Source organism: Heterocephalus glaber, unplaced genomic scaffold (genome assembly GCF_053883595.1).
Source record: "Heterocephalus glaber isolate CG9 unplaced genomic scaffold, H.glaber_assembly_v1.0 deba00001673, whole genome shotgun sequence".
Classification (NCBI taxonomy): Eukaryota; Metazoa; Chordata; class Mammalia; order Rodentia; family Bathyergidae; genus Heterocephalus; species Heterocephalus glaber.
The window spans coordinates 18,635,480-18,647,287 of NW_028258410.1; the positions used below are offsets into that span (position 1 = coordinate 18,635,480).

The 11,808-nt window shown below is 51.9% G+C and overlaps 1 long non-coding RNA gene across 1 annotated transcript; it reads left to right on the forward strand.

The window, feature by feature from the left end:
- The first annotated feature begins 3,491 nt into the window (after window positions 1-3,491).
- Window positions 3,492-5,086, forward strand: LOC106010539 (uncharacterized). Its single transcript, XR_015446031.1, has 2 exons — window positions 3,492-4,334; window positions 4,424-5,086. It is a non-coding gene; the product is annotated as an uncharacterized LOC106010539 (long non-coding RNA).
- Window positions 5,087-11,808: the final 6,722 nt, after the last annotated feature.

Sequence of the window (11,808 nt, forward strand, 5' to 3'; positions counted from 1 at the left end):
TATCACTTTCACCTTTTCAATGTGTGACTCAGTGGCACTGGTTACATTCACAAAGTCGTGTGACCCTTCCATCATCCCCAACAGAAACTGCACATTAAACAGCATTAAACACATCAAACAGCACATTAAACAGCAGACCCAGCCCTGCCCCCCACCCCGTCTCCCTTCTGTCGCTGTGGCCTTTGTCTGGCTCTTCCACCTGCCATGTGTCCCAGCTCCATCCCTGCCACAGCACAGGTATCAGAATGTCATTCCTACGTAGGACACAGTGAGGCCCACCCCTGTAATCTCAGCTATTCAGGAGGCTGTGGCAGGAGGACTGCTTGAGCCCAGGAGTTGGAGCCCACTTACCCATCACTCTTTAACCAGGAAACAAATCACTGAGCTTCAACACAGAGGGACAGATGATCCCACAGTGACACCACCACAGGGACACGGGAGGAGCCCAGAAGTGCAGGGATGGGGGCTATGGAAAGAAGCTCAGAGAAAGAAATACACAGCAGTCAAAGGCCCTGCAGCCTCACAGCCAGAGAGACAAGGAGGGAGGAGCAACCCACACACACACACACACACACATACACACACCCCCGCCCAGGCCCCGCATGTGTCCTCAGGGCCTCACCTGCTGGAGCCGGGGACAGAGGTGCAGCCTGGGTGCAGGAGGGAGAGGCTCCAGGCCTCCTCCCACCTCAGCTCCCCAGACCCCTGGGCAGGTGGTCAGCCGAGGGCGGAGGCCTGGGGTCTGAGCAGGGCAGGAGGGCAGCCCACCTTCCAGGCCTGCTTCCCACTGGCCAGCCCGGCAGAGGTTCCAGCCCTGGCTCCTGGGGCCCAGTGATGGCACAGGCAGCTCTGTCCGGAGCCCGACTGTTCACGCATCCGAGCACACACACCACCCGCAGCTCCGGCTGCCGTGACAAAGTACCACGGGCAGGGCAGGGGGGTAAAACACCACAAACGGATCTTCCCCCAATTCTGGGCTGCAAGTTGGACGTGGAGGAGGTGGCAGCGGGGCTGCTTCCCAGGCTGGAGGTGGCCACCCCTTCCTGTGTCTTTGGTCGTCCTGTGCGTGCCTCTGTCCCCATTTCTCTTCCTTCGAGGACATGTCATAGTGGATTAAGGTCCACCCTGATGCCCTCATTCTGCTCATTAGCTCCGTAAATTCCCAAGCTCTAAACAGTCACATTCTGAGGTCCTGAGGGTAAGGAATGCAGCATGTAAAGTTCAGGGTCCACTAATGCTTTGTTTGGGGGGAGTTTTTTAACCATACTGGGGATTGAATTCACACATACTAGGCAGGTGCTCTACACAGAGCTACATCCAGCCCTTTTTAAAATTTATTTTGAGGCAAGGTCTTGCTAACTTGCCCAGGCTGGCCTCAAACTTGTTATCCTCCTGCCTCAGCTTCCTGAATAGCAGGAATTACAGGCATGTGCCACCATGCCCAGCTTTATGGTCTGCTGTTTATCATAGCGTCTTTTACACCTTCTTACCTACGCATGAGACACCACCCCTGAAGCCTCTGCAAACACCTCCTGAGACACCTTCTCAGTCGTCTTTTATTTACTTATTTATGGCTGCACTGAGGATTGAACCTAGGGTCTTCACACTGAGTTACAGCCCACCCCACCTAGATTTCACTAAATCAATGTTGCCCAGGCTGGGCTGAAAACTTTAGCTCCTCCTGCCTCAGCCTCTCAGGATGCTGGGATTACAGGTATGTACCACCATGGCAAGCTGAGTCTTATTTTTTTGTTTAGGGGAGAAGGATGGTTTTTTATTTTCTTTTTGCAGTACTAGGGACTGAACCCAGGGCCTTTGCAGTGATATACATCCCCAGCCATTTATTGTTGTTGTTTGTTTTTGTTTTTGTTTTTTAATTTTTGAAACAAGATCTGTCTAAATTGCCTAGGCTGGGCTTGAACTCGGGATCCTTAGCCTCCCAGAATGCTGGGACTATAGGTGTGCTGCATCTCGCCTGGCTCAGAACCCTATTTCTAACAGGACCTGCACCTGCAAACCTCCACGCCTGCTCTCCTTCCCTTTTCAGTGTCTCCCACACCTGTAGTGATCTCCTGCGCATGCTTTTGATTTAGCATGCATGCTTTTGATTTAGCATCGCTGAGCCGGAAGCTCCAGGAGGGCAGAACCCAGACGTTCACCCAGACAGGAAGAGGTGTCTGGAATTCAATTCCAGGCCTGTGCCTATAACCTCCTCGCCCAGACCACCTCCTCTTTGCCACACCTTTTCTTTTTTGGTACGGGGATAGAACTCGGGTCCTTCGGCTTGCGCAGCAGACGGTGAAACCACTGAGCTAAATCCCAGGCCCCCTGCCACACCTTTTCAAAGCTCTCCTCTGTAAGCCACCCACAGCTGCCTGATAGACACTGGGAAACTCCCCACGACTAGCTAAACTGCGCTGCAATACCACTTGGCACCAGCAGGTGTCACCAGAGAATTCCCAGATGCCGCCCAGTGCCCCAGGGCAGGATTGTACCAGAGTTGGTTTAATCAGCCTTGAAGGAAACCAAGCTGCAGCTGCATCCTTGAGCCTGTGTTCATGGCCTATGAGAATGGATTCCTAGAAACCGAATCGCAAAGGGCAAAAAACCCCACACATTTTAAATTGCACAGATAGAGTCAGGCATGGTGGTGCATGCCCGTAATCCCAGCACTCTGGGAGGCTGAGGCAGGAGAATTATAAATCCAGCCTGGGCAGTTTAGCAATTCAGGGAGACTCTGTCTCAACAGGCTTTTTTTTTTTTAATTACAGGGCTGGGTGTGTAGCTCAGTGCCAAGGCCATGGGTTCAGTGCCTGGTGCTGCAAAAATAAAGTGCATAGATTGCACTAACTCACTAAGCCTGGTTTACAGCTGAGGAATGTCGGGCCCAGAGAAGGCAAATGGGTCAGCCAGGGGCATACAGCCAGCTCATGAGCAGGCCAGGTTTAGAATTACGTTTCTCTGGCCGTGAACAGCTCTCCGAGCTTGGAGGTCGCCGTCAGCAGGCTGAGGAATAACCTTGTGCATGGGGCAGGGATCTGACAGCTCCTTCCGTTCCTCAGTCATCCATTCACATTCACCAGACAAAATGCACTCGGGGCATACAGGCTCGAGACTGTCAGGAAGCCTCAACTATCAACTGCCTCCTAGTCAAGAAAATATGCTGGGCCAGGTGGCGCATGCCTGTGATCCCAGGACTCGGGAGGCCAAAGCAGGAGGATTGCTACAAGTCTGAGGCCAACCTTGGCTACACACTGAGACCCTGTCTCAAAAGTTAAAAAAAAAAAAAAAAAGGAAAATGAAAAGCATTGTTGAAGATGTGAGGAAGTAGAACCCTGTACTCTCTTGGGAATGTAAAATGGTAGAATGAGTGTGGAGAGCAGTACGGGGATCCTCAAACAATTAACCATAAAGCCATGCCCACAATACTGCACACCTCTGATATCAGTGCTCAGGAGGCTGAGGCAGGGGGCTCGTGAGTTTGAGCCCAACCTGAGCAACTCAGTGCAATCCTGTCTCAAAATAAGAAATAAGGAAGGGGTGGGGGTGGAGTTCAGCACCCTTGGGCTCACTCCCCAGTACAGAATAAATATAGAGAAGTACCGCATGACTCAGCAGTTCCACTCCTGGGTACATAGCCAAGAAAACTGAAAACAGGCTCTCAAAGAGGTATTTGTACAACAGCAGAGCGTGGAAGCCACCCAAGCACGCACCCATGGTGGGCCATGGTGGGGAGAGCGGGCTCCCAGTGGAAGGGCAGACCCACCTGCAGGTCTGCTGCAGTGAAAGCCGAGCCTCACAGGAGCCCACATAGGGCCACGGCACTCGAGGCCACAGAGCGACACAGCAGGCTGTTCAACACACACAGTTTTGGTTTTGCAAGGTGAAGAGGTCTGCACGCGGAGACGGCTGCACATCGCACATGTCTTGGCACCCTGAGCTGTGCACCGACAGATGAAGAAGAGGCATATTTCACCAGTTCTTTTAAATTGGGGGTGTGGTGAGGTTAGAAATGAAAGCTGCTTTTTAACTGGGCCAGCCTCTGCCCAGGTCACCAGGAGCCTGGGGTGACTCAGCAGCAGCCTCCCCCTCCATCCCCAGGGTGACATTCCCAGGCAGCCTCTGAGGACTGGATGGCGGCGCCTGAGTAAGAAGCCTTTGCTCAGATGTCATAAAGCAGCAGCTGGGCCAGGACGCCCAGGCAGCGAGCCAGCTCCACCCCAGCCCCATTCAGAGCCAAGGAAGCTGAGGACGCAATGACACCCCCACCTTCTCCGTCCCCTCCTGCTGGACACACAGGCTGGTTCCAGTTTGGAGCAAGAGGAACAGACCTGGTCAGCCCAAGCTCAGGGGTGGCTTCTCCAGCTGCTGCGGAGCTGGGTGGACAGACTTCCTCACAGGCTGCTTTCCTTTCCTCTGGCAGAAGCAGAATTGCTACAGCGTCTGATAATTCTCCAGTGAATGTTTTCTGGAGAAATGGAATTGCTGGGAGACTGCAGATCACAAGTGTTCCGGGTGCAACAGGAGGAGGCTTCTGATCCAGTTTGTTTGGTTTTTTTCTGGTAATGGGTTGAACCCAGGAGCACTATACCTCTGAGCTACATCCCCAGCCCGGGGTGTGTGTGGGTGTGTGTGTGTGTGTGTGTGTGTGTGTGTGACACAGGGTCTCACTAAGTTGCCCGGGCTGCACTCTACCCAGATGTTGGCAGTCGCCACCTTAATGAGGGTTCCAGTCATTTCTGGGACGCCAAGGGGTTTGAACAGGAACAAGAGAGATGGAATTAGAACCCTGTATCAGCTATCTATGTTGCATCCCCTGATTTTGCAAAGGAGACAGTGGCCGGGTAGAAGCCCTGTTCACGGGTGGTAGGCGTCAGGGGTCCAGGGCTGAGAGGGCCCCTCGTCTGTGGATGATTCACAGAGGTTTCAGGAAGATGCCGGCCACAATCACAGAGCTGGCGAGTGGAACGCTGACAACCGGAGGACCCAAGAGAGGGAAGATGAAGGCTTCGATATTCTTGCAATTTTTTTCTGTAAATCTGTAATTCATTGTTAAATGACCACGCAAGAGAAGCCTTTTAGAAAATCATCTTTGTCTTCTTATTCCAGCTTTTAACCTGTTAGAGCCGCCTGGTCCCAGAAAAAGGAAAATTCATGACATGATTGTGTTGAGAGGACACAATCCACCCTTAAGGTCCGTCTTCCGGGGAATCGCTCTCAGTGAGGAGGCAGCAGCAGGAGAGCCTTTGCGTTTATCTGAGGCTGAAGCGGCCTGTGAGAGATTCCAGGGAAGGGCCAGGAGCCGTGGGTGGGGCTGGGGCCTTTCCATCAAGGGGCTGCCTCGGCTCTACGCCCAGGCACACGGGGGCCAGTGGCCAGGAGGATCCAGGAGCCCTGTATTGGAAGCCTAGCTGGGGGTAGACTTGCTGGGGTCACTAACCCAGGAGTAAGGGAGTTTCTGAGACATGTGACGGGGCTGGGTGCTGCCTGAGAACCACATGTCCCTGGCCAGGCCAGTGCTGGAGGTCGAGTGGCCCGGTCAGAGCCTGGATGGACACCCCACGTCCACTGCAGGACCCCCGCATCCTCCCACGCTCTCTGCCTCTGCTGGAGAAGGGTGGGAGGGCTCGGGAAGGCAGACACACAAGGAACTTGCTAGAAGGGGCCTGGGGGACTCGGGAACCCAAGAAGGCAGTTCCAATAGCAGGGATGAGGACTGCTGCCTGCCATGTGGCTGAGACTCCAGCTATCAAATGCTAGCATTCATTTACTTATTATTAATAGAACTCTAGCTTTTTCATTGGTCTCTTGAGAGAAAAACTATACTTCACAGCTGTTCAGCAAAGAGTGCCACGTAACTGAGACTAGTTCTAACCAGTGGGAGAGAAGCAAGGAAGTGTTGCTGCCTTCTTTACTCCTTCTTGCTACCTGTAATACAACAAAATGGCTGGAGCATAAGCAATCTTCTTGGACCATGAGGTGGAAGCCACCTGTTAAGGATGGTGAAGTTAGCTGGGTGAAGTGGCACACACCTGTAATCCCAGCCTCCAGAGGCTGAGACAGGAGGATCCCAGTGAGTTCAAGGCCAACCTAGGCTACATAGCAAGTTCAAGGCCCGGCTGAACTACATAGTGAGACCCTGTCTCACAAAAACAAAAACAGGTTCTGCCATCTGCCTCGCAAGCACAAGGTCCCGAGTTTGATCTCGGATACCAAAAAAAAAACAATGGGCCGGGGATTTAGCTCAGTGGTTCCACAGCCTGCCCGATCCCCAGTGACCGTACAGCTGCCACAATATCCCTTATCTAAAAAATAAATAAATAAATAAATAAATATCCCTTATCTACATTTGCCTGAGAAAGAAATGGCTGTGCCTTTGGGGTATTTATTATTACCGTCCACTCTAACCCAAATGCACTCCACGGGCCCCTCGCCTAGATGAGAAAGTTGATCCAAGGACAGAGCAGTTGTGCCCCTAACGCAAGGACCACAGCTACCGAGGCAGAGCCCGGCCCCGCTCCTCCGGCTCTGCTTTTCCTCCCACTGCTGTCCTGGGCTCCAGACTGCTTTCCCTACACGGTGCGCTCCACACATCCCCACCGGCCTAGTTTCTCTCCTTTGTCTCCTCCAAGGTTGAACCAACCCAAGGACAACCTTCCCCGGCTGCCAGGGGACTCTGATGGGACACGGCCCTGCGTCCCTCCTCACTCACACCCCAGATCCTGAAGCCCACCGTGACGCCTGTCCCAGGGCGGGGCTTCCTCTCGGGGCAGGGAGCCGGTCCCACAAGACCACAGAAAAGACGTAGGAAACCTCTGTGCCTTCCCCTGGTTTGGCTGTGAACCTAAAACTTCACTAAAGAACAAAGTCTGCAGCCACCAGGTGCCTTCCCTTTGGGCTGCCCTGTCTGGAATGCTCTTCTCCTACAATCCTGCGTGGCTTCCTTCTTCCCATCCCTTAGGTCCTTGCTCACACCTCATGGACAGAGGATTTCCTGGCCACACCTGTTAACCCCTCCCTCTGCCTCCCATCCTCCCAACCCTCTTCCCTGCTTGATGTCTTTCCCAAAGCAGCCTCCTCCTCCCAGTGCACAACAGCAGCTGATTCCCCTCTTCATTGTCCCCCTCCTGTCCCTGCCCTTGAGGACCAGCTCCACAAGGCCGGGATTTTCTTTTTTTCCCCACGGCTGTTTCTAGTACTGAAATGGGTCCTAGCATATAGTATGTGCTCAATAAGCACCTGCTGAGTGGATGAATGAATGAATGGGAAAGGATCTGAAATCTTAGGGAGCGTCCCTTTTGCACCCAGTTTTTGTGCTGCACAGCAGGGCACTCTCAAATACCCTCTGAGACAGGAGACACTGCGTCCCGAAGGAGTGGCCTTCAGGAACGAGGCTCCAGCACCACACAGGGCCAGCACGGAGCGGGCAGAGCTGTTTGCTGGAAGAAGTCCTCTGAGGGAGCCCTCACCACCTCCCCTGACCTCTGGCACCTCCATCCTGACTGCTCCCTCAAACCACAATCCATCTGTCACACACCAGGGCCTACCTGCACCCCGCCAGGTCACCTCACCCCACTGAGAGGCTGATGGGACCTTCTCAAAGCACAAACCAAGTCTTCCACCCCAAAGGCTGCTTGCCCCTGGGGTTGTAGGTGCCCACAAGGGGCACCAAACATCCAAGGCCCCACCCAACTTTCATTTCTCTGACTCTGTTCTCGAGCCCCACTCCAGCCTCGATGATTTTTGTCCCCAGTTGAGAGTATAAACCCAATCTTTCAGCCAGGCACCACAGGGCATGCCAGTAACCCCAGCTACTCAGGAGGCTGAGGCAGGAGGATCTTGTGGTTGAGCCAAGCCTGGGCAACCTGGCAACACCCAGTCTCAAAATAAAATAAAACGAAGCATGGTGACACACGCCTGTAATCCCAGCCCTCAGGAGGCTGAGGCAAGAGGATCACCATGAGTTCAAGGGCAGCCAAGGCTACATAGAAAATTTAAGAACAGTGTGGGCTTCATAGTGAGTTTCAGGCCAGCCTGAACTACACAGCAAGACCCTGCTCCAAAATTTTAAATAAATAAATAACAGTGGTGTCTCGGTTCACAAACTTAATTTATTCCACAATCCTGGACAAGATGGCCATGTTCATGTTAGTGCAGGAAAGATGGTGACCGTGTTCACCACCTGATACAGAGTTTACAAACACAAGCAAAATTGCTAAATGCTTCTGTTTGTAAACCAAACTGCTCACAAATGAAATTAATTGTTCATGCCCCTGGGTCTGAACCTCTGTGCAGTGCCCTGTGCCTGGAAAACTCAGACTCTTGCACTTGCCCCTCCCCAGCCAGCTCCTACCTAACCCTGTCTCAGCTGTGACCCCTCCCCCAGGAAGCCCGCCCTGATGCCTCACCCTGCGGCAGGTCATCCAACGATGTAGACTCCCACAGCCACCCAGCTGCCTCTTCCTTCATTTATTCATTCAACACACGTGTGGCCTAAATGGTGCCATATGTTCTGGGCCCTTAACGCTGCTTGACCCCATCTCCCCCGACCTGTTCCCTTTGGTCTCTGCTCCAGCCCTGTGGCCTCTGCCATGGTCATACACGTCCCCCAAGGATTCAGGTGATGGGAGCTTGGCTCTCAGTGGGCCTTGTTAGGTGGAGGGACCTTTAAGAGGTGGCCTCAGTGGGCGGTCCTTATGTTATAGTGGGCAGTCCTTATGTCACAGAGGGCATGTCCTTAAAGGGACTGCTTAGCTTTCCCGGTGCTGTTAGCTCTCACCAGAGGGCTGTTAGAAGACAGCAAGCCTGGCCCCTCTCCCTCTCTCTCTGGCTTCCTGTCTCCCTTTTGCGTGGCTCCTGCCATTGTGATGATGTCCATCAATCACCAGGTGCTCACCAGAGCTGAGCTAATGACAGTGCCATGCCCTTGAATCTCCATAACCACGAGCTAAATACTCTTTCATTATGCAGAACTTAGCCCTTTTTTAAATAAAGGCACAGACACTTCATTATAGTAACAGAAGATGGACTAATACAGGCCAGGTGTGGTGGCCCTCACCTGTAATCTCAGCACCAGAGAAGCTGAGGCAGGAGGATTGCTTAAGTTTGAAGTCAGCCTGGGCTACACAGTAAGACCCTGTCTCAACCCTCTCCCCGCTAAAAAGGAAAGAAAATGGACTGATACACCTTTTTTCTTGGTCCTTAAAGACACCAAACATGCTCCTGCCTCAGGGCCTTTGCACTTCCTCACCTGGGATCTGCATGAAGTCTCATTTCCTTCCTTCAGGCGTCTGCTCAAATGTCATCTCCTCAGAGAGGCCTTCCCTGCCATCATCCTGCCCCCATCTGAGGAAGCTTCATTTCACAGCACTTGTCCCCACCTGACATTATATTTGTACCTGTTTTTGAGGGCAGGGACATCGCTACCTTGTTCTCAGCTGTCTGCCAGCATTTTGCATGGAGTCCAGCCCGCAGTAAGGATCTGGTGAAGAAATGAACAGAGGATCTGCATCAGCGGGACTTGGGGCAGCCTGAGTCTGGAGCTGCAGTGACAGCAGAGGCCCTGACACAGCGGTGACAGAGGAGGACAGGAGACGAGGCTGCCAGGTGTCGGGGCAGGGCCAACCCCCATCCCTCCATGGCCAAGTGTCCCAGGCAGACGGTGCCCAGCGCCTGTGCAGCGTCGCAGTCAGACGACTGTCTCTCTTTCCACAGCCTGCAGAGCTGCCTTCCTCACTTCTCGGATGGAAAGAGACCTAGCCCAGCCCGGTAGCTGTTCATGGCCACACAGCTGGAAGAGCCCAAGCTCTAGAGGTTGTTCCTTCCACCACTGGTCACCACTCGACCCTGGCACCCACCCTGGGTATGGTTTCACCTTCCCTCTTTTTCTGGCTCTGCTCTAATGTAGTTGGGAAAGTCATGTGTCATTTTCTAGGCCACCTGACCACTCAGGAAATCTGACATCCATCTTGCACACAGGATTCGCCCAACAGAACTCAGGGTCCCCCTCCCCAAACCTGCTCCCACTCCCGTCTTCCCCATTCAAGCAATTGCCCTTCCACTCTTCCAGTGCCTCAAGCCAAAACTCTGGGGTGCATCTTGATTTCTTTCGGCTCACTGGCACTTCCTATCAGCCAGCAAACCCTGGCCACTCCACCTTCCAAACAGATCCAGAATCACCCACTCGGTCACCTCCACGCCCACCACTCTGCTCTGACCTTTCTGACCTCCCTCCTGAGCTAGTACAGCCACCTTCTTGGTCTCCTGCCTCTGAGGCTCTGGAGCCCATTCTCTGCAGGCAGCCAGAAGGAGCCTCCTCAAACTCGAAGTCAGGGCCATGCACCCTTCTTCACCAGCACTGCCCTACAGAACGCCCTGCAGTGGTGGAAATGTCCTCCAAGTCCAGTTCATGAGCCCCACCACAAGGGACTACTGAGCATCTGAAATATGCCTCGCATAGCAAAATGATTAAATTTTAAATTTTCTGCAATTACCTTATGTAATAGCCACTGTGTTGGTAAAGCTGTAACAGAGCCAGTGAGAATATACATTAGTAATTGATTCCAGCAGCTACTTACCTACCAGTGGGCTTGTCAGTTTCCATCAACATGATAAAGGCATTTAACACACTGATCTCCCTGGGCATGCAGACCTGGACATCACTTGCAAAGGGGAAGCTACAAAAAGGAAGCGGGGAGGAAGCTACTTAAGTGTCCATCCACAGGCACCCGGCCCAGTAAATTATGGTCTGGCCACACAGTGGAATATGATGCAGCTGTTTAAAAAGTAAGATGACAGGACACTTAAAACACAGACAACTAAACAAAAAAAAATAGCTAAATTGAATTTCATCAAAAGTAAAAAAAAAACCAAAAAACTGTTAGTCAAAGGACATTAACAAGAAAGTTAAAAAACAACCAAGATGAGAGGAAACATTTTCAAATCTGATGAGGAATTCATGTCCATAAATATATAAAGAACTCTTACAGTTCAACAGTAAAAAGAAAAAAACTCAATGGTTAAATAGATATTTCTAAAAAAGGATATGAAAAAGATATGTTAATGGCAATTACCACATAAAAAACATACTCTCCATCATTAACCACTATGGAAATGTAAGTCAAAAACACAATGAAATTGCCGGAGATTTAGCTCAGTGGTTTTACTGCCTGCTGTGCAAGCACAAGGACCCGAGTTCGATCCCCAGTGCCAAAAAAAAAAACACAATGAGATACCAGGTCACATCTCTTAGGATGGCTGTAACCCCAAAATGGGAAATAACAAATGTTGCTGAGGAGGTGGAGCAACTAGAACAATCATACATTGTTGGTGGGAATGTAAAATGGTGCAGCTGCTGTAGAAAATAGTTTGATGGTTGTATTGGTCAGCTTTCCACTGCTGGAACCAAATGCCTGGCACCTGCAGCTTAAAGAAGTTTATTTGGGCTCACAGTTTCAGAGGTTTCAGTCCATGGTCATCTATCTGGCTCCAAGGCAGAAACATCATGATGGAAATGCATGGAAAAGCAAGGTAACTCAGCTCGAGGTATGCAGGAAGCAGAGAGCAGGGAAGGAACCCCAGTAAGGAAAGGCCTAGGGAGTCAGGTATAGTCCCCAAGGTCACTCGCCCATGACCCACTTCCTGCAAGCGGGCCCCACTTCCTAATATCCATTCAGCTACAAACTCATCAATGGTTTAACCCACTGATGAGGTCAGTACCCTCACAATCCAATTGCCTCTCCGAGAGTCTCTTAATCCAGTGAAGCTGACGATAAAGATTAACTGGCATGCTGATTCTCGAACAGCAGA